General features: G+C 36.5%; 1 long non-coding RNA gene and 8 other non-coding genes across 9 annotated transcripts; all 9 read right to left on the bottom strand.

Annotated features, from left to right (window-relative positions):
• Nucleotides 1–240: 240 nt before the first annotated feature.
• LOC126371347 (5S ribosomal RNA) lies at nt 241–359 on the bottom strand. Its single transcript, XR_007566990.1, has one exon. It is a non-coding gene; the product is annotated as a 5S ribosomal RNA (ribosomal RNA).
• A 310-nt stretch (nt 360–669) lies between these two features.
• LOC126371378 (5S ribosomal RNA) lies at nt 670–788 on the bottom strand. The gene has a single exon (XR_007567007.1). It is a non-coding gene; the product is annotated as a 5S ribosomal RNA (ribosomal RNA).
• A 450-nt stretch (nt 789–1,238) lies between these two features.
• Nucleotides 1,239–1,357, bottom strand: LOC126371340 (5S ribosomal RNA). Its single transcript, XR_007566989.1, has one exon. It is a non-coding gene; the product is annotated as a 5S ribosomal RNA (ribosomal RNA).
• A 312-nt stretch (nt 1,358–1,669) lies between these two features.
• Nucleotides 1,670–1,788, bottom strand: LOC126371444 (5S ribosomal RNA). The gene has a single exon (XR_007567046.1). It is a non-coding gene; the product is annotated as a 5S ribosomal RNA (ribosomal RNA).
• Nucleotides 1,789–2,101: 313 nt separating this feature from the next.
• On the bottom strand, nt 2,102–2,220 carry LOC126371441 (5S ribosomal RNA). Its single transcript, XR_007567045.1, has one exon. It is a non-coding gene; the product is annotated as a 5S ribosomal RNA (ribosomal RNA).
• Nucleotides 2,221–2,533: 313 nt separating this feature from the next.
• LOC126371437 (5S ribosomal RNA) lies at nt 2,534–2,652 on the bottom strand. The gene has a single exon (XR_007567044.1). It is a non-coding gene; the product is annotated as a 5S ribosomal RNA (ribosomal RNA).
• A 1,633-nt stretch (nt 2,653–4,285) lies between these two features.
• Nucleotides 4,286–4,404, bottom strand: LOC126371412 (5S ribosomal RNA). The gene has a single exon (XR_007567038.1). It is a non-coding gene; the product is annotated as a 5S ribosomal RNA (ribosomal RNA).
• A 302-nt stretch (nt 4,405–4,706) lies between these two features.
• LOC126371332 (5S ribosomal RNA) lies at nt 4,707–4,825 on the bottom strand. Its single transcript, XR_007566988.1, has one exon. It is a non-coding gene; the product is annotated as a 5S ribosomal RNA (ribosomal RNA).
• A 16,380-nt stretch (nt 4,826–21,205) lies between these two features.
• Nucleotides 21,206–22,438, bottom strand: LOC126376173 (uncharacterized). Its single transcript, XR_007567694.1, has 2 exons — nt 22,351–22,438; nt 21,206–21,867 (listed from the first exon to the last, which is right to left on the bottom strand). It is a non-coding gene; the product is annotated as an uncharacterized LOC126376173 (long non-coding RNA).
• Between the last annotated feature and the right edge of the window lie 424 nt (nt 22,439–22,862).

The raw sequence follows: 22,862 nt of genomic DNA, 5'->3' as shown, positions 1-22,862 counted from the left end.
GCATAACACGACCTAGTAAAGATGGCAGTAAGGGTAATGAAAAAGTAGTGAAGTGACATGTTATTATTAAATTTTTGTCACACTAGTTCTGCAAAAAGTTTTTTTTTTATAAACAACATTTTTTTTATTTTAATTTGCGTATTGTAAGTAATACAAAACAAGGGAAAATAACATACAGAAATGAAAAAAAAATACAAATCTACTTCATTAAAACCAAAACATTGTCAAAAAAATGCAAAAAGCCAACATTACGCGGTATTCCCAGGCGGTCACCCATCCAAGTACTAACCGCGCCCGACGTTGCTTAACTTCGGTGATCGGACGAGAACCGGTGTGTTCAACGTGGTATGAACGTTGGCGGTAGTAATAACGAAATTGTGGTATAACATCGCATCAAATAACTATTAAAATATTGTACATAACGCGACTTTTTAAATGAAAACACAAAATTAAAATGGTGATAGGGGTAATGAAAAAGTAGTAAAGTGACATGTTATTATTTAATTTTTGTCACACTAGTTTTGCAAAAAGTTTTTTTTATAAACAACATTTTTTTAAGTTTTATTTGCGAATTGTAAGTAATACAAATCAAGGGAAAATAACATATAGAAGAGAAAAAAATTACAAAACTACTTTTTTAACACCAAAACATTGTGTAAAAAATGCAAAAGCCAACATTACGCGGTATTCCCAGGCGGTCACCCATCCAAGTACTAACCGCGCCCGACGTTACTTAACTTCGGTGATCGGACGAGAACCGGTGTGTTCAACGTGGTATGAACGTTGGCGTTAACAGTAACGAAATTGTAGTATACCATCTCATCAAATAACTATTAAAATATTGTGCATAACGCGACCTTTTAAATGAATACACAAAGTAAAGATGGCAGTAAGGGTAATGAAAAAGTAGTGAAGTGACATGGTTATTATTTAATTTTTGTCACACTCGTTTTGCAAAAAGTTCAAACAATAACAACAAAATTTTTAGTTTCATTTGTGAATTGTAAGTATTACAAATCAAGGGAAAATAACATATTATGGAAATGAAAAAACTTACAAAACTACTTTTTTAACACCGAAACATTGTGCAAAAAAATGCAAAAACAATAACAATAAAATTTTTAGTTTCATTTGTGAATTGTAAGTATTACAAATCAAGAGAAAATAACATATTATGGAAATGAAAAAAATTACAAATCTACTTTTTTAACACCGAAACATTGTGCAAAAAATGCAAAAGCCAACATTACGCGGTATTCCCAGGCGGTCACCCATCCAAGTACTAACCGCGCCCGACGTTGCTTAACTTCGGTGATCGGACGAGAACCGGTGTGTTCAACGTGGTATGAACGTTGGCGGTAACAATAACGAAATTGTAGTATACCATCGCATCAATGACTTTTAAAATATTGTACATAACGCGACTTTTTAAATGAAGACACAAAATAAAAATGGTGGTAAGGGTAATGAAAAAGTAGTAAGTGACATGTTATTATTTAATTTTTGTCACACTAGTTTTGCAAAAAGTTTTTTTTTATAAACAACATTTTTTTAAGTTTTATTTGCGAATTGTAAGTATTACAAATCAAGGGAAAATAACATATTATGGAAATGAAAAAAATTACAAAACTACTTTTTTAACACCGAAACATTGTGCAAAAAATGCAAAAGCCAACATTACGCGGTATTCCCAGGCGGTCACCCATCCAAGTACTAACCGCGCCCGACGTTGCTTAACTTCGGTGATCGGACGAGAACCGGTGTGTTCAACGTGGTATGAACGTTGGCGGTAACAATAACGAAATTGTAGTATACCATCGCATTAAATAACTATTAAAATATTGTGCATAACGCAACCTTTTAAATGAAGACACAAAGTAAAGATGGCAGTAAGGGTAATGAAAAAGTAGTGAAGTGACATGGTTATTATTTAATTTTTGTCACACTCGTTTTGCAAAAAGTTCAAACAATAACAACAAAATTTTTAGTTTCATTTGTGAATTGTAAGTATTACAAATCAAGGGAAAATAACATATTATGGAAATGAAAAAAATTACAAATCTACTTTTTTAACACCGAAACATTGTGCAAAAAATGCAAAAGCCAACATTACGCGGTATTCCCAGGCGGTCACCCATCCAAGTACTAACCGCGCCCGACGTTGCTTAACTTCGGTGATCGGACGAGAACCGGTGTGTTCAACGTGGTATGAACGTTGGCGGTAACAATAACGAAATTGTAGTATACCATCGCATCAAATAACTATTAAAATATTGTGCATAACGCAACCTTTTAAATGAAGACCCAAAGTAAAGATGGCAGTAAGGGTAATGAAAAAGTAGTGAAGTGACATGGTTATTATTTAATTTTTGTCACACTCGTTTTGCAAAAAGTTCAAACAATAACAACAAAATTTTTAGTTTCATTTGTGAATTGTAAGTATTACAAATCAAGGGAAAATAACATATTATGGAAATGGAAAAAATTACAAAACTACTTTTTTAACACCGAAACATGTGCAAAAAATGCAAAAAGCCAACATTACGCGGTATTCCCAGGCGGTCACCCATCCAAGTACTAACCGCGCCCGACGTTGCTTAACTTCGGTGATCGGACGAGAACCGGTGTGTTCAACGTGGTATGAACGTTGGCGGTAGCAGTTACGAAATTGTGGTATACCATCGCATCAAATGACTATTAAAATATTGTACATAACGCGACTTTTTAAATGAAGACACAAAATAAAAATGGTGGTAGGGGTAATGAAAAAGTAGTAAGTGACATGTTATTATTTAATTTTTGTCACACTAGTTTTGCAAAAAGTTTTTTTTTATAAACAACATTTTTTTAAGTTTTATTTGCGAATTGTAAGTAATACAAATCAAGGGAAAATAACATATTATGGAAATGAAAAAAAATACAAATCTACTTTTTTAACACGGTATCGTACCATAAATAGGCATAATGAAGTCTCAAGTGTTGAGGACAAGAAAAGAACTGGCCGGCCTCGCTCCGCAAGAACACCAGCAGTGATCAAAGCGATAAAGGCGCGCATACGAAGAAATCCTGTCCGAAAACAGAAACTGATGGCTTTGCAGATGGGGGTCAGTAGAAAAACAGTCAAAAAGGTTTTAAACGAAGACCTTAAGTTGCGAGCATACAAGAAAAAGAGTGGACACTTACTTAATTCCCGCCTGAAAGCAATTAGACTCAAAAGATCCCGGTTGTTATTAAAACGGTACGCGAGAAACCGACACCGTGACATACTTTTTACAGACGAAAAAATTTTTGATATAGAAGAAAAGTACAATAACCAAAACGATAGAGTGTACGCAGAGAACTCTGAAGAAGCAGGAAAAAAAGTTCCGCGGGTTCAACATGGGCATCATCCATCTTCAGTGATGTTCTGGTTAGGTGTCTCTTACTATGGGCCAACGGAGGTTCATTTCTGCGAAAAAGGTGTCAAAACCAGTGCAAAAGTGTACCAAGAGACGGTTTTGAATCGGCTTGTCAAAGATCTGCCCAACACTCTATTTTCAGGACATCATTTCGTGTTCCAGCAGGATTCTGCGCCTGCACACAAAGCCAAAACTACTCAAGCCTGGTTCGACCATCAAAAAATTGACTTTATTAGACACGAAGATTGGCCTTCCTCCAGTCCGGACCTTAATCCTCTGGATTATAAAATTTGGCAGGTCTTAGAGAACAAGGTCTGTGCTAAACCCCACAAAAATTTGGCGAGCCTGAAGTCAGCCATAATTAAAGCCGTCGCTGAAATAGACATGAATATGGTGCGTGCTGCGATAGATGACTGGCCGCGGCGTTTGAGGGAAGTTATTAAAAACAAGGGAGGTCATTTCGAATAATTTTAAGTTATTTTCATTTCTTAATAAATATACTTTAAATTGATATATAAAGTTTTATAAACTTATTGGTACTTTTTATTTTATCACTATTTTCATATATGACAGAACTTTGGGACCGACTACGTAGTATTCCATCGCATCAAATAACTATTAAAATATTGTGCATAACGCAACCTTTTAAATGAAGACCCAAAGTAAAGATGGCAGTAAGGGTAATGAAAAAGTAGTGAAGTGACATGGTTATTATTTAATTTTTGTCACACTCGTTTTGCAAAAAGTTCAAACAATAACAACAAAATTTTTAGTTTCATTTGTGAATTGTAAGTATTACAAATCAAGGGAAAATAACATATTATGGAAATGAAAAAAATTACAAAACTACTTTTTTAACACCGAAACATTGTGCAAAAAATGCAAAAAGCCAACATTACGCGGTATTCCCAGGCGGTCACCCATCCAAGTACTAACCGCGCCCGACGTTGCTTAACTTCGGTGATCGGACGAGAACCGGTGTGTTCAACGTGGTATGAACGTTGGCGGTAGTAGTAACGAAATTGTGGTATACCATCGCATCAAATATTGATCATAACGCGACTTTTCAAATAACGACACGATAAAGACGGCGGTAGTAGTAATGAAAAAGTAGTAAGTGACATGTTATTATTAAAATTTAATTTTTGTCACACTAGTTTTGCAAAAAGGTTTTTTTATAAACAATATTTTTTAGTTTCATTTGCGAATTGTAAGTAATACAAATCAAGGGAAAATAACATATTATGGAAATGAAAAAAAATACAAATCTACTTTTTTAACACCGAAACATTGTGCAAAAAATGCAAAAGCCAACATTACGCGGTATTCCCAGGCGGTCACCCATCCAAGTACTAACCGCGCCCGACGTTGCTTAACTTCGGTGATCGGACGAGAACCGGTGTGTTCAACGTGGTATGAACGTTGGCGGTAGTACTAACGAAATTGTGGTATATCATCGCATCAAATAACTATTAAAATATTGTGCATTACGCGACCTTTTAAATGAAGACACAAAGTAAGACCATCCAAGTACTAACCGCGCCCGACTTGGCTTAACTTCAGTATATTTTGATTATCTCTGCAATATTTTCAAATACGTATACCTACTTAAGTATATCAGTACGTTTGTAGATATCCAATCGCTTGATGTGTCCAAACCAACTTAACATTCCCTTCAAACGTTTTTAAATTGGAAGTATTTACTTAAAGATATAATATGCCTGTTAATGTTCGCAATCGTAAACCCGGGGCTACATGGGCCGCTTTGTAAATCACCACGAGACATAGAGGGCGCGCTAAGTCGCCATATTTATGAAAGTAAGACGCTTTGAACTCATAATGGGAAATACAAAACCAACGCCCGTCGTAAGGCAGGTCTGAGAGGACATTTAATTTACAAGATGCGACTGAACTACAAAGATTTTTGGAAGAATTTTCGTGAATGACCGACACATGACTCAGAGTTTCCTGAATCGAATTCACATAGAATACAGATACTTGAATGACCGGACCGAATTTACCTTGCACCTCTTAAAACCGGCGGTTTTACAAGGGTTGCCCGGCATCAAGCTTGGTGGCATGGTATGTACAAGCCTTTATGAAAATAAGTAAAATTGTAACACTGCTAATTCAAGTCAATAGTTTTATTCCGCATATTGTTTATCTTAAGTGCAGTTTTCACTAACAAAGTTAACTCGACCATTATAGACAGCGATGTGGCTCTCCAACTATTACGTTGGCCTAACTGAAAGCTCGGTGAGGTGTGGGTTAGTTCATCTTTCTATGGATGTACCTCTGACTACCCCATTTGACATATAGTCGTGTGCTTATGTTGTGGTTCATCATCATCAATTTAAGAGCCACGCTCTTGTCGGTGCAGCATTTTCCATGCTACTTTTTTAGGGAAAAATAGGGCAGTGATTTCCCTCTTGCCTTCCGCCCCGCAGTACTCTGTCTGACGCAAGTGGGATGGCGCCCAGAATAGTCTATTACATAGCTATACTAGGACTTCTGTCCTCCGCCTCTGAATAGTACTGACAGTTACTGCTGCCCTCTGTAAGGTTCCAGGTTACAGTCCCTGTGACTTGCCCCTTCCGTCCTGCATTGCCCTGCATGTTGTGGTTAATCATGATAAAGCCTACAACAGCTACAAAATATTTCTCTGTAAATAAAATTGATAAGTATGTCAATTTGTCTTTATACAAACACATCAGGTCACGCCTATTTCCCGCTGGGGTAGGCAGAGACCATGGAGTTCCACATACTACGACCCGACACCACTTTCGCTTCTTCCACTCTCATACATCATGCACACTCGCCAGTTTTGACCTGACCTTTCTTTAAAACGTCCTGGATCTGATCGCATCAATTTAAGAGCCACGCTTTTATCGGTGTACCATTTTCCATTCCAGTCTATCAAAGGCCTATTCCTTGACTTCCCTATAAGACACGACGTTAACCTTTTCTTTAATCTGTTCCATGTAAGCTCTTCTTGGTTTTCCCCTTCCTCTCTTTCCTTCTATGATGTGATATGACGCAGTAGTGTGTAGTAGTTTATTAAGCTATTATTAAATGAATACAGCTGTTAATAAGTCCGTTAGGGTCGCGACATGTAAAGAGGACTTAAGTCCTAACTTATTGTTATTGCCCGTTTTGAGCCTCAGTTTTATGCAGTCGCCGAGTGCTGCATCTATTTACGTTTATATAGATTTATAGTCCAATAGCTGCCAAGAAACGTTGCCGAGTACCGTTCTAGTTTTGGAATGTCTTTTAGTATGTATTTACTTTAGTCACAAAGTGAACAGAGAACCCGACTTGTGACTTTTTCTAAATACGATCGAATGCTATACAAATCTATACATTTATTTTAATAGAACTCTTACAATAGTAATGCACAAAGCATCCTAAGTAAAAGTATATTACAATAAGCTAATAAAGTTTTAGAGGTTAGGGTAATTTCTAACTAGTCAAATCAGTTACTTTTACTAAATGTCAAATCCACTAAAAGCAACCTGTGACGTCATAGAAAAACGTGATAGAATTTCGCATTTATAATTTCTTTTACTTTATTAAAATTCATAAATATGTTAAATAGAAAAAAGAAAACGTTTTTACTATAGATCTGTCTTTATTTAGTAATCAGAATTTCATAATTTATTTTTGACCGAGGAAACAACCCAATTAAGTTAGGAGATCGAATTAAAAATCAAAAGCAACCTATATCCATTATTGTCAGAAATGTCACTTCTCTTCAGTGCATTTTGCATTTAACATTATTAAACGTCGTTTTACATCCTCAAAGTTACGACATTTTTTCAGTACCATCGCTGAAATCATATCCATTTCCGGGCCTCAAGAATTTATATTCAAATGGTGTGTGAGGCCAAACAAACAAACGCAAATAATGCGGGATCGAATAGAATGGAATAGAAAGGAATGGAACGCCGCCCACCCCCTTCTGTAATAGAATGTCTTTATGAACGCGTGATTTTATATAGGAGGACACGTCGCGAGACGCGTGTCAAGATATTTTCGAGAAAAAATGTTTGCCTCCAACATGATGAGCAATTATTTGTGCGATAGATAGATCTGCCCCTCTCTCTCTTGGCATTTTTACTCCCGTCTGATGGTGGGGTCTGCCTACGTTGTATTTCCCCTTTTTTGAAAAAAAAAAAATCATAATGTACAATAGACTAGTTTCCAACTAGTCAAATCAGTAACTCTTTACTAAACTTCATAATACGAAATTACTATGGATTTTTCTATGAAAAAGCAAACTGTGACGTCATAGAAAAACGTGATAAAATGTCGGACTTTTTTCTTGATTAAAATAAGTTAAATAGAAAAAAGAAAATGTTTTTCGTTAGTTTTAGATCTGTCTTTATTTAGTAATCAGAATATCGTAATTTATCTTGAACCTAGTACACGACCCTATTGTTTGTGAAATGAATAGATTAAGTAACATAGGAGATACCTATCAACCGAGATCCAACCAAGGTCTCGAGATCTAAAGTGGCTGCAAGTTGTCTTCTGACTACTTTGTGGCTCTGCCATCTAGGCGTACGTGAGTTATGTTATGTGTTGTGTGCTGTTTAGCAATAAGGCCGCCTATTGCGCTTATGTTTTTATTCGTATGTTTATGTCCTGTGTATATGTCGTTGTGCAATAAAGTATTATTGATGGATTGATTGTAAGTATAAGGGTCTGCACAGACGACGGCGCCGGCGGGGCGGTTTCAGCGGGCATTGGCGCAGTCTAAAAGCTGCGTCTGCGTTGGTAGTATACTATTTGCTCTATCATTCGCGGCGAAATTGGCCTGCCCCGCCCCGTCGCGTCGTCTGTGCAGGCCCTAATGATTTTATATTTATTTTATAACAAAACTGAAATTAAATTAGTGCTACAGATCTAGTCAGAGGTAACACTTCAATAATCAGGGCGTGCGATGTGTTTGTCTTACTGAATTTGTTTGATTTCAGATAAATACCAAGAATCTCTCTCTCAGAATACATAAAAGCTTTAAGGATCTTAAAAAATATCTAAATAAGTACCACTGTTGGAGACAGGCCTCCACACAATCAACCGGAGGGGGTGTGAAAATGGGAAATGCAAAATGGGGGTAATAAATATCAAGATTATTTAAAAATCTCAAGTATCTTTATAAATAATTGATAATTATTACAATTTCAATTAATAATAATTTCAATTTAATTAATTGATTATTTAAGTGGACAAATTATATGTAATAATAATGATATTATGGGTGGATGTATTAATTGTGTTGTATAATTAATATTATTGCCTGAAATAAACAATTTTTATTTTATTTATTTATTTTATTTTATAAACCTCAAGAATTTTAAAAATATATAAGGATTATTTAAAAATCTTTAAAAATCTCGGGAATCTATTCCCTTGTGCGCAAAGAGGCGAGTCTTTTATGTCGCTATTGATACGATATTTTTATTTCCTCCCGCTCAATACAACTCGCCGGCGCGACGCTTTGTGCCGTTCCACTTTACATAATACCTTTTTATTCTTTTATGAAACTTACTTGCTTACGATTATGCTTAGAATAATGTACATAAATATTTAAGGAGAAAAATGTATGGATTTGTACTAAAATAAGTTTTTTGGTAATGGACTAATTTTGTCTTTAACATACATACATAAACTCACGCCTATTTCTCAACGGGGTAAGAAGAGACTATGGAATTCAATTTGCTTCGATGCTGACATACTTCTCTCGCTTCCTCCACATTCATCAATCGTTTCATACACACACGCCGGTTCAGAATAGATTTTACTGACCCTTTTCTAAGCCTTTTTTTGCCTTTAAACAAAAAATATTATGTTTTAAATACATTTGTAACTTTATAGTAACATAACATAAACAGCCTATATACGTCCCTCTGCTGGGCACAGGCCTCCCTTCAATCAACCGGAGGGGGTATGGAGCATACTCCACCACGCTGCTAATACACTAACTATAGTAACGCTCACGCTGCTGATAGTAACTGTTTTAAATAAATATAATACATTTAACTACTTTATTTTAGTACAAACGCTTGTTATATTTACTGTATACATTAGAACCATCAATAGTCTAAAATTAGATTACCGGTGTCTCAAAGTATCAAATGCGAATATGTACCTATTCTGTAAATAAGTGCAGTTTTGTACATAAACAATTAGAATACTTAAAAAGGTTAAGACAGTTTATAAGTCTGGTTTTCCCTTAGGCTTGGAAGGCCAAATTGGTAGCTTCTTTAAAAACCGTTTAAAATTATACTTATTATTCCAAAAGCAACAATAAGTTCTTATCATTACACACAGAAAGCATTCTCATTAGTATTGTGTTATGTGAAAGGTCTCGTAGCGTCGTAGCTACGTGCTACGCCGCCGTAGCCGCGAGCTACAATAACCGTCGTGTAGAGCCTACGCTCCGGCGGTGTAGTGATTGTCATTTGTTTACATTTCACGTGTTTTGTTTTTACTCTCTTGCTGTAGATATTGTTTATTGGTTTTTTATTGGAGTGCCATAAAAGTTAAATAAATAAATAAAATGAACGTCGTAATTACGAATGTACGAGCAAACTAACTCTTATCTACTTATGAAAAGTAAATTAAACTGTTTTACAGAAAAACATCGTAACTGAAATGATTCTAGAGAGAGAGAAAATGTTTATTCAATAAATTGTGACACACTACATACAACGTGATTCAAACTGAGTTAAAAAAAATAAAAAAATATCATAAAACAATTTTTAAAACTCAATACATAATGTGGCACAGCAAATTATTGTACTGCGTGTACTGTCATATTGTATTAAATTAATCAATTTCAAAAAACGATTCTCTATTTGTATGGTATACTTGTATTTTAATTAATTAAAATAAGCCCGATTAAACCGTTTCGGTCTTTTTTGTTTTTAATAATATTTTTTCTATTTATTTTATTATTATTTTTTATATGTTATTGCACTAAGTAATTGTAAGCGGATCATAGCGCCGAGACAAACCCGTGAGGGGTTTAGCGGTGTCATTTTATTCTTTTTTGTTAATTTTTCGTTGTATTCAATAATTAAAAAAAAAAGTTTTTCAACAACATTCGTACGAAAATATCTTCAACACGAAACACATACATACAATACATACATACATAAACACATACATCTAGACGTATAATCAGAGACTATAGGATTCCATTTGCTCCGATCCTGAGATACTTCTCTTGCTTCCTCCACATTCAGAAACACGCGCGCCGCTTCAGAGCAGATCGTACTGAACCTTTCTTTTTAAAGAATATCCCCAATATGGTCAATATACTCATACGCCCGTCATCTTCCTCTACCAGCCCTACACACAACCTTCGCCTTAAATAGCGCATAAACCTCCAATTTATGTTACATACCACACTCAAACAGAACACAAGGTTCGACCTTCTATTGTAATAGTAACCACGTTACAGATCTGTTATAAGCGCGTTGTACGTGTGTTATATAAAGCTGTTATAAAGCTATGTTCACCCTGACGGCCCGGGGCGGCGCGGCGGCGCGGCAAAACGTTACATAACCTGATATTGTACCAGACGCCCGGATTGTTTAAACTACTGGCGAGGAGAAAAGTGTTCCAAATTATTTATTTTTATTCATACATCTAGGTCTTTGAAATGTGGTGTTGGAGGAGGATGGTAAGAATAAGCTGGACTGAAAGAGTTACTAATTAGTAGTAGCTAGTAAGAGTAAGGGGAAAAAGGCAAATAGTTATTGAGGACAGAAGAGGCAAGATGATTGGACACTTAAATAAGACACGGCGAATTTATCAAAAACATCATAGAAGGGAAGCTACAAAGAAAGAGAGGAAGGGGAAGATAAAGAAGAGCTTACATGGAACAGATTTGTAAGACATTACAATGTGGACGCCTTATAGATGTTGTCTTATAATGAGATATTAGTTTCCCAGGGCGTGGAAATAGGCACCTAACTCAGAGAATAGGGGGAGAATAAGATTAAAATGTTGGGCGCCGTATAGAAGATCCCCTCCTATTACAAACAAAGCCAAGGTATTGGAAATAATAAAGATTTCACTTTTAACAATGGTATATTGGTTCAACAATTTCACAATAAAATAATATGAAGTCAGTCGGTTACAAAACATCCTAATGTAAATTAAGAAATAAATCTATTACTATAACATGGTATCTTAACTTAGTATCATTCCTAAACAACTAGGTTCTATCCCTATGAGGATAAGTAAAGTGTCAGGATGGCAGGTCCTGACAAAAGGCATGGAGTATGTATTGAGGATAAATACTCCATGTATTAGTAGAAAAACATCTTGAGAGCATGGCACTATCCATAGTAAGTTAAATTAACCATTAAAAAGAGATATCTAGATGGTATCCAGAGATTTTAACACCAAACTGGAATTAGGTACATTAATGACCGCAGCAGGAACTGACCCTGACGACAAAAGCAGATAATGAACACAAATGGTAGTCATGGCTGGGGAGCTAAACCCTGAAGGAAGACCTTGAAGTTGATTTTTGAAGTTAGTCCTTACAGTTGATCATTCTCGTAGAACTTTAACACTGGACTCTGCCGGTGGACTTTGACCCCTGTAACAAAATGACATGTTACAGCTCTGTCAACCCCGTTACGACGCGGAATTAAAGGAAAAAACACTCACCACATCACGTGGGACGATATTATAACAGCATTCCCCCTAGTCGATGGACTAAACCATTGTTTTTATACTGAAAGAAAGAACGTGAGGTTAGGTCATTGTCATGAACATATGAAGCTCATAATTGCCAACGTTCCACGATAATAACCATCAAAACACTCACCAGAAGACTTCACCATCCTTTCATCATTATATATGTGGCTTATACACCACTTTAAAGAAATAATCGCGACGGGACTAAATTGCCATCGTCATCGCGTAAACGAAATGTCAAACGAACATAACTTTTTCCCGGCGCGTAGGCACACACCTGTATGCCATACAGCCAAGTGGGAAGTGTAAAAAAAAACGTGTTACAGTTCCGTTTTAGTTGAGGAAGAAAAATTTTATTTAAAAATTTTAAATTTTTAAATAAAATTTTTCGCTACACTCTAGTAACGAAAGAGAAATAACAAGCGACTCCTGATGAGTTAACTTGTTATGAACGTACATTTACCTTACAAAGGTAAAAGAATGGAAAGAAATAAACATGATCACCATGTATCAAACTTGAAAACACATCTCCTATAATCCAAGGGGAAAAGGATTAGTACATTCCGCACTAGCCTTGTGCTTACCAGAGTTAAAATTTGGGGATTCTCCCAAGAAAACACATTGCACATAGGCAACATATGTTTGAAACAAATCAAAGAAACACCCTGGTGGTGTCAGACGACAACTCAAAGAATTAAATCTAACACTGCTTAACCTTACATAAACATACAAACATCTTGAATATGGTCAAGTTAAAGGAAAACCTACCTAACTTTTAAATTTAAAATAACAGACTAAACCTTATGCATACGTTTTACTTAGTCATGGCCATGACACTAAACCATATTTCAAGTAAAGAACTATTTTGAGTACTAAAAATAAAATTCTTAATCTATTTTCTTTTTTTATAAGAGTGAATATCCTTGGCGTCATTTGGGTGACAATCAAACACACACCAAATGCATAAGCAAGGCCTACGGATATTACTCGAACGAGGGAAACCTCATCAAATGGATCACCTTCCTATAGGGATGACCACTTAACAGGTAATGTCCTTAGAACACACCCTTGAAAGTGAGAGAAGACCTAAACTTCCTCACTAGGACCTCGAACAACAAGATCTTTAATGTGGAAGGAACCCAAAGGTTTACCTTCTAAGGTTTTCAATGAATAAACTACATTACCTAGCTTTTTATGCACTACACATTTTTCAAACTTAGGGGCTAGTTTAGCAGAAAAGTGCTTGGGAGCGCTGGACAAAGGAAAACATCTTTTATAAATAATTTGACCTTCCCGCAATTCCAAAGGACGCTTCCTAAGATTATAATATTTTACATTGTGTTGATATGCCCTTTTAAGGTGACATTCAACTTTATTGAAGACTTCCGCCATACGGGGCAACCGAGAAGCAAAAGTTTGGGTATCTACTACTATGGTAGACCCATCACAAGGTGAAGAATCTTTTGTATAAGTAGCACCATCGATGACCATCTCTCTACCATGATTTAGATAAAAGGCAGTATATTTTGTACTTTCGTGGACCGAAGTATTGAGCGCACACTGGATTTCCTGAATGTTTTGATCCCATTTACGATGATCAGAACGCACGAGGGAAGCAATGGCACGAACAATATCACGATTCACGCGTTCAGTTTGATTACACTGAGGATGGTATCGAGGATTATAGAATATATGAGGTACTCCGAAAGAAGTTAAAGAATCTCTAAATTCTTTAGAAGTGAATTGAGGACCGTTGTCGGTATACAGGATACGACATACGCCATGGACTAGAAAAACATGTTTCTCAAGACATTTCACAATGGCCTTAGAAGTTGCACTACGCAAAGGGAATAAAAGAACATACTTACTGAAATAACCAGAGACCACGAATAAGTATTGATTGCGAGAATAAGATGAAGGGAAAGGACCTAATATATCGCATGATATAGCCTCCCAAGGTTTAGTAACTTGACGGGGGTTACCCATCAGACCAGGCCTAGCAGTATTGACCGGCTTGTATGAACGACATACTTCACAATTGTCAACATATGATTTTACATCTTTAAATAAAGAAGGCCAGAAATACATGGAAGAAATTTTCTTGTGGGTCTTAGCCACACCGAAATCAAACGAGACATCATACCTAGTATGATGGACAAATATATGACAATGGATTCATCCTTTGCTTGTGTTCGTGAACGAATCTCTTCAAGAAGACGAAAATCGTAGTCAGGTAAATCAAAATCCGATTTCAAAGCAGAAACCAGTTCACTATAGTTAGAAAAACGACATTTATTGGCGCGGTACCAACATAAAGCGGGACCATCCACCAAGTCAGTAAAACCAGTGTAAATATCATCAACAAGAATGTTCCGTGCCGAACACAGCTCCTCCAAACGAGCCAGGAAAACGCGAACACAGGAATCACCCTTAAATTTCAAATTCAACGAGTTGAGGTTATATTTCTTTTCATGAGAAATAATAGTTTTATATTTGTTAATACACGACGGACGGTTTAATTCATGCTCGGAATCTGAAGATGAATCGGAAGTGATATCATTATTGGCCAATGATAACAATAAGGAAGTTTTCAATTTTTCAAGGTCATCGGCCGGACGTTCTATGCGAGACAACCGCAAAAGCCAATACTGAGCACGGCCTAGAATACGCTGATGGGCCGAAGGAGATTTGTCAGGACTCGATAAACAGGAGATGATTTCATTTATTTTTGATGTTAAAGTTTTATGTTCATCATCAAGATCACACTCAAAACCCTCAGATGGTACAACTATACTGCCGCGACGGGCTTGTTTACAAGTTTGTCTAAATAATTTTCGTAATTGCTCAACAGTATTATCCCGGTCAACCTTTACATTCCGAATAGAAAGTTCATGAATAAGTTCATCTTTCAACAAGAAGTTAATATTAGCATTGAATGCCGCCATTCTGAGTAAACAAAGTAAGAACAGTATACCAGATAAGTGAAAAAGAAATATGGTTATGACACCAATGTATGTGAATACAGTTATAGTACTCTAAGTACTAACAAAATGCCATGAAGAAAAAAAAATTATAAGTAACACCCCTATTGGGTACTTAACTACATGCTACTATGGTCCTATGTATCAAATTTATGAATACTATGTTCCTATGTAACCACTAACAAATAAAATAAGTTAGAAACCCACAGATTATTACTATGTCTATGTGAGAACTTCTATGTGCTCTGAGTCACTATGTTTATAATCATATAAATCACTAGAAAAAAGAGTTGTGTCACTATTGTCCTATGTGATATTAAAAGTATATGACTATGGCCCTATGTAAACTAACTCAGCTTAAAATAAGAAAAAGAAATCTGAGAGATACTATGGTCCTGTCAATAAAATTATCACTATGTCCCTGTGCAACAACAACTGGAGATATGCTAAATTTTAAGTTTACATACCTACTCATAAGTAGAAAAGTAAAGTCATAAATGTGTACCTATTAAAAGAAAACACACCCTATTTGCTATAAAGTTACACCATGTGCTTATAACTAGGTTATGTTACAAAGAACAAAGAAAGTGAAATACCTACTAATTTCCAACCTTGCTTTTCTGAGCCAAACGTTGGGCGCTTACTGTAAGACATTACAATGTGGACGCCTTATAGATGTTGTCTTATAATGAGATATTAGTTTCCCAGGGCGTGGAAATAGGCACCTAACTCAGAGAATAGGGGGAGAATAAGATTAAAATGTTGGGCGCCGTATAGAAGATCCCCTCCTATTACAAACAAAGCCAAGGTATTGGAAATAATAAAGATTTCACTTTTAACAATGGTATATTGGTTCAACAATTTCACAATAAAATAATATGAAGTCAGTCGGTTACAAAACATCCTAATGTAAATTAAGAAATAAATCTATTACTATAACATGGTATCTTAACTTAGTATCATTCCTAAACAACTAGGTTCTATCCCTATGAGGATAAGTAAAGTGTCAGGATGGCAGGTCCTGACAAAAGGCATGGAGTATGTATTGAGGATAAATACTCCATGTATTAGTAGAAAAACATCTTGAGAGCATGGCACTATCCATAGTAAGTTAAATTAACCATTAAAAAGAGATATCTAGATGGTATCCAGAGATTTTAACACCAAACTGGAATTAGGTACATTAATGACCGCAGCAGGAACTGACCCTGACGACAAAAGCAGATAATGAACACAAATGGTAGTCATGGCTGGGGAGCTAAACCCTGAAGGAAGACCTTGAAGTTGATTTTTGAAGTTAGTCCTTACAGTTGATCATTCTCGTAGAACTTTAACACTGGACTCTGCCGGTGGACTTTGACCCCTGTAACAAAATGACATGTTACAGCTCTGTCAACCCCGTTACGACGCGGAATTAAAGGAAAAAACACTCACCACATCACGTGGGACGATATTATAACAGCATTCCCCCTAGTCGATGGACTAAACCATTGTTTTTATACTGAAAGAAAGAACGTGAGGTTAGGTCATTGTCATGAACATATGAAGCTCATAATTGCCAACGTTCCACGATAATAACCATCAAAACACTCACCAGAAGACTTCACCATCCTTTCATCATTATATATGTGGCTTATACACCACTTTAAAGAAATAATCGCGACGGGACTAAATTGCCATCGTCATCGCGTAAACGAAATGTCAAACGAACATAACTTTTTCCCGGCGCGTAGGCACACACCTGTATGCCATACAGCCAAGTGGGAAGTGTAAAAAAAAACGTGTTACAGATTAAAGAGAAGGCGAACGTCGTTTCATATAAGGAAGTAAAGCAATTGGTCTTTGATAGACAAGAATGGAGAATGCTACACCGACAAGAGCGTGGCTCTTAAATTAGTAATGATACATCAAGGCACGCGGGAGCGTGTCAAGCCAAGTTCAAGTAACAGAACTGGCGAGCGCATCATGTTTAATATTACACGAACCATTTGGAGCCACTTTTGACCCCGTCATAATTCAAAAACGATTTCACATAAAAGTGTCATAATCACATGTGTCTTTGGTTTATTGTTACAAAACATTGTTACAAACAGTATTAATATGACGTCGTTAAACCCCAAGAGGGTTTCTCCCGACACTATGCCCACAACACGACATACAACGAAAGGGCCCGCCCGATATAGACCGCTTGGTTTTAAATGTACGGTCAAGGATGGAAGAAATAGATTATTGAATTGGCTCATGTCTTGGGGGCTTAAACTAACATTTCGTGGACGAGCGCAGTGGGAGTATGCCCATCATCAAATCATCAAGCGCCCTGTCCAAAAACACCCAACTGTTGTAATCGTCAGGGTTGGACCACAAGTCTCCATAACACAACTAGAGGAACAATTTATAACATGGATCTCTACTTATCGCCTAAGGGCGAAAAGACACTAGCTTAGTATAAGTACTAAGCTAGTGTCCCGTTGACTTGCAGAGGACAATGATCCCTAAAGCCTCGTCTTCACTGGGTAACATTTATCAGATGACATGTGAGAAACATGTGACTCTCGATTTCAGATTATAGTACCAAACTATCGACAGTTTTCTTACCGTGAGCTTCGCAGCTTCAAGTGCAATACAATTGATACTATAATAGTATTACACTCCGATACTATTGACAGGTTTCGAGCTACTAAGTATATCGATACTATGGATTATAAAACTATCGACAGTTTGACGGCACAACTTAAAATTTGGTAGGTTATGTTGTATGCTGTGATTGTATGTCTATCTGTTTTGTGGTGAAATACTCCGTCAGCACCGGCGCCGGCTTAATTATGATACATAGATCGAAAGAATTACGCGTGGACAGAAGGAGGACCCGGTGCGCGGTGGTGTAATGGTTAACACGCTCGTCCCGGCTTGACATGAGCTGTGTGTTCGAGTCCCGTCCGGGTCTGATTTTTTTTTTGTTTTAATTTTTCTTTGTGAGTTTTTCTAAGCACGGCTGATTGCTATAAAAAAAAACAAATATTCCGTGTCTCTTTCGTATGCCACAGAAGTGACAGTCATAGTATAAAACCCAGTATTTGAGGTGCCTATTACATTTGAGGACGCGAATGTCCCGGTCACAGGTAAGCGAATCAGGGCCGCTCTGTTTCAATTTCACGCCTGCTTGCCAATCAAATGGAATTCGACAACATTCAACGAATTTTGTAAAATATAATATTTTCAACAAAATGTTTCATGTTATATTCTATTTGCATTAGGTTTTTTATTTATATACCTACATAAATCACGCTCTTAATCTCTATTTAGGCAGGCAGAGACACAGTTCATCAGACGACATAAAATGGATACGATGAATCGCAAGGTTACAGGTTATCAACCCATAGCCACCATGTATTTTTTTATTTAAGTACGTTTATTTAGGATAACAACAGCTTATCTATATGTATTGTATATGTAGGTATATAGATTATCCGCAATGTCCTCACAAAACTAGAGAGCACAAAGTGAATTTTGTAATATGTTCCCACATTCGAATCCGGGAACTCCAGAATTAAACTAACTTGTGTTTTAGCTACATAAACTAAGATACTAAAGATTTTTTTATGAATTGTGGCATATTTATTTAACGTACATAACATAAGCTCACGACTATATCCCAATTAGGGTAGTTAGAGGTACATACAGTCATAAGCAATATAATGTACCCACTTTAGGACTCTGTCGCACTAACATATGTGACATTTAGTGAGACTTACAGTTCAATTTGTCAAAAAAGTTAATGTGACATGGTACCAAAGTGTTTGTACATATTAATGCTCGTAACCGTACATCGCAAGATGCATTAAGTACCCTAACCGAGCTTTTCGTTAGACCAACCTGATATGTAATGAGCCGTATCGACGTATATGTATAATGGTCGAGATAACCGTGTTAGTGAAAACTACACTTAAGATAAATTAATACGTGGAGGCGCTCCCCGTTTGAGAAGCAAGCCGGTGTAAGGCTTTAAATGCACAGCAAAGGCTTTATTGCACATATAAACACTACACTAAAAATAATTACAAAAGTGACAAGAGAACTCACACAGTGACTATGTGTATAGTGTAATGTATAGTGTATATAATAGGTAAATAATGTGTAAATAACCATCTTACAAAGGTAAACAAAACAGCCCCGGTGCCGGGCGCAATTACATTCAGATGTAGGCACCATTAGGGCGCATTCATAGTAGATTGTTTGTGACCGCGGCCAGTCACATGCTAATGTGACGTACACACTGTAAGGGAATCCACGGTTATCCGCTCCAAAGGCGTTTTGATAATCTCGTTTAGGTATGAAAGCCTTTGCTGGAATTAAATTATGAACTATTAATGAAGTATCTACAATATGGTATTTCTTTTTAAGCATATTATAATTATGTTATTGCTTCGAAAGGCACGTTAACTACTTACTAGCTACTGGTAAGTGAGTAATCGTTACATGAGCCATGTCAGGGACCGTTGGCGGCTCAATAATAACCCTGACACCACAGTTGATGAGGCTGGTAATCCACCTCACAACCCACACGATAGAAGATAGATTATTTTATAATTTATACCGACTTTGTATCGTGTTTTTATTTTAACTTTGACATTTTAATTATTTATGAATCTTAGACACTATATAGGTATATATTTTTGCACGCCACAATGGTTAAATGTTCACCATCATCTTCCACAGTTATCCACAGGATCCGCTTACCTAACCTGAAGATTTGACACGTCCGGTTTTTACAGAAGCGACTGCCTATCTGACCTTCCAACCCGCGAAGGGAAAACCAGCCCAATACAGGTTAGGTCACATACCTCCAAAAATGCATTTTTTTGGGAATGTGGGTTTCCTTACGATGTTTTGCTTCACCGCTGAGCACGTGATAATCATTTAATTTTCATTTATGGTTAAATGTTAAGGAACTATTTAATAATAATCCTTCCTGACCGTATTCGGCCACAGCGACTCGACAACTAATGAGAGCGTCGTTCGTGTGCTCTCATGTGACTGACATATCCGATCTTAGCATTAAATGTACGACCGCAACTATTTACACAATGTATGAAAACGATATGAATTGATTTAAAAAAAAAATGCTGCGTAGTATGCTCAACTCGAGCATATCGTAAAAGCATACTGTAGTGGCTTTTAGTACAGTCATGAGCAATATCATGTACCTACCCACTGTAGAACCCTGGCGCACTATCATATTTGACATTTAATGAGGCCTATGGTTTAATTTGTCAGAAAAGTTAATGTGACATGGTTGCAAAATGTATACATATTAGTACTCGTGACCGTAGAACGCATGGGTACTAACAGCCACTGCAGTGGTTAAGCTTGAGCGTTACGCTCACTATCCGGATGTCCTGGGTTCTATTCCTGGTGGGGACACGTCTAACGAGAAATAACTTTGTGAGACTGGTTTAGTTTGGAAGTCACCTGAATTGCCGAAAATTAATCAGGGACTTTCCAAGGTACGTTTCCCAAAAAAAAATAGATGGCACTTTACAGAGTAGCCTTCATTTAACCTAATTTCATGGATAACCGACATGCATATTTTATCTTTGTTTTTGTTTATAAATGATGACCCTTTTTATTACACCCAGGCACAACACATTGTCCAAATTACTAATAGGTACTACTGCCTACCAGTCGCCTATTCGTAGTTACCTAGATAATCCGTTAAAGGAGATATTTGCAGCAATACCTTGAGATTGAAAACCATAGATGGTTAACAACGAACCACGGCTACGGTCCATGCCACTTTAACCTCTTCGGAGGGTAGATAAGTATATAAAGAATAATAATAAAAACACTTTATTGCACTACAAAACATTTACAGGATAAACTTATTCTAAGGTGGGCAAAGGCGGCCTTATTACTATTATAATCAAAAAAGAGAAGCACCCTGGGCTGGGCCCGCGTGGTGGTTTAAGGCCCGATCTCCCTATCCATCCATAGGGAAGGCCCGTGCCCCAGCAGTGGGGACGTTAATGGGCTGGTGATGATGAAAAGAGAAGCAACATTAAATGTAGCAACATAATTCTATACCATATTTGATCCAAATATCAAGCAATAATTATTTTTTTCTACTCCTCTACTTTAATCTGGCATTTAAATAACCAAAAAGTCTAATATAAGTACATACATAATTAAACTCTTTGAAAAAGTGTACGCTCTATGGCCTATAAAAGCATTGTTTACAAAGTGTAACTGTACTATAATGTCGCCAAAAAAGCATTGTTGTTGTTTTTTTTTTTTTTGACCTGGAAACTGGCACCTTTACTTTGTTTGGTGCCATAGATATACTATAAAAAAAAAGTATACATTTGCCGCCATTTTCCCGCGCGTTGGAAAATAAATTGGAAAATTTTTGTGTTTCGTTTAAAATTACGTCGTCGTAGAAAAAGTATTGTATGCAACGTTGTATAACTAGGTCAAAAAATGCTCGTGGCGTCTCTTATTGCGATGTTCGCCAAGGCTCACATCGCAACTCACGCCACTCGCATTTTTTGACCCTTCTTATACAACTGTTGCATAAAATACTATTTTCTACTCCTCTACTTTAATCTGGCATTTAAATAACCAAAAAGTCTAATATAAGTACATACATAATTAAACTCTTTGAAAAAGTGTACGCTCTATGGCCTATAAAAGCATTGTTTACAAAGTGTAACTGTACTATAATGTCGCCAAAAAAGCATTGTTGTTGTTTTTTTTTTTGACCTGGAAACTGGCACCTTTACTTTGTTTGGTGCCATAGATATACTATAAAAAAAAGTATACATTTGCCGCCATTTTCCCGCGCGTTGGAAAATAATTTTTATAAATAAAATTTTTCTTTGTATAATTTTTGTTTCATTTAAAATTACGTCGTCGTAGAAAAAGTATTGTATGCAACGTTGTATAACTAGGTAAAAAAATGCTCGTGGCGTCTCTTATTGCGATGTTCGCCAAGGCTCACATCGCAACTCACGCCACTCGCATTTTTTGACCCTTCTTATACAACTGTTGCATAAAATACTATTTTCTACTCCTCTACTTTAATCTGGCATTTAAATAACCAAAAAGTCTAATATAAGTACATACATAATTAAACTCTTTGAAAAAGTGTATGCTCTATGGCCTATAAAAGCATTGTTTACAAAGTGTAACTGTACTATAATGTCGCCAAAAAAGCATTGTTGTTGTTTTTTTTTTTTTTTTGACCTGGAAACTGGCACCTTTACTTTGTTTGGTGCCATAGATATACTATAAAAAAAAAGTATACATTTGCCGCCATTTTCCCGCGCGTTGGAAAATAAATTGGAAAATTTTTGTTTCATTTAAAATTACGTCGTCGTAGAAAAAGTATTGTATGCAACGTTGTATAACTAGGTCAAAAAATGCTCGTGGCGTCTCTTATTGCGATGTTCGCCAAGGCTCACATCGCAACTCACGCCACTCGCATTTTTTGACCCTTCTTATACAACTGTTGCATAAAATACTATTATATATGCCTCTGCCATTAAATTACATTGTTGAATAATTATGTATCCGAGTAATGAGAAATTAAGTAATCGTGTTAAATTTGAACAACGCCATATTGTATTTGGAGAGCGTCGCTTGGAACGTCCCTCATTGATTCCGTGCTTTGGAGAGCACGTTACGCAGTTCGACCCGGTTACATGAGGCATCCGAGGTCTAGTGCTTAGAGCGTTAGGCTCACGATCTGGAGGTCCGGGTTCGATTCCCG

The sequence above is a fragment of the Pectinophora gossypiella genome, chromosome 1 (assembly GCF_024362695.1).
Source record: "Pectinophora gossypiella chromosome 1, ilPecGoss1.1, whole genome shotgun sequence".
Lineage (NCBI taxonomy): Eukaryota > Metazoa > Arthropoda > Insecta > Lepidoptera > Gelechiidae > Pectinophora > Pectinophora gossypiella.
Note: the sequence above shows the minus strand (reverse complement) of the source record. Positions and strands in the feature narration are given on the sequence as shown.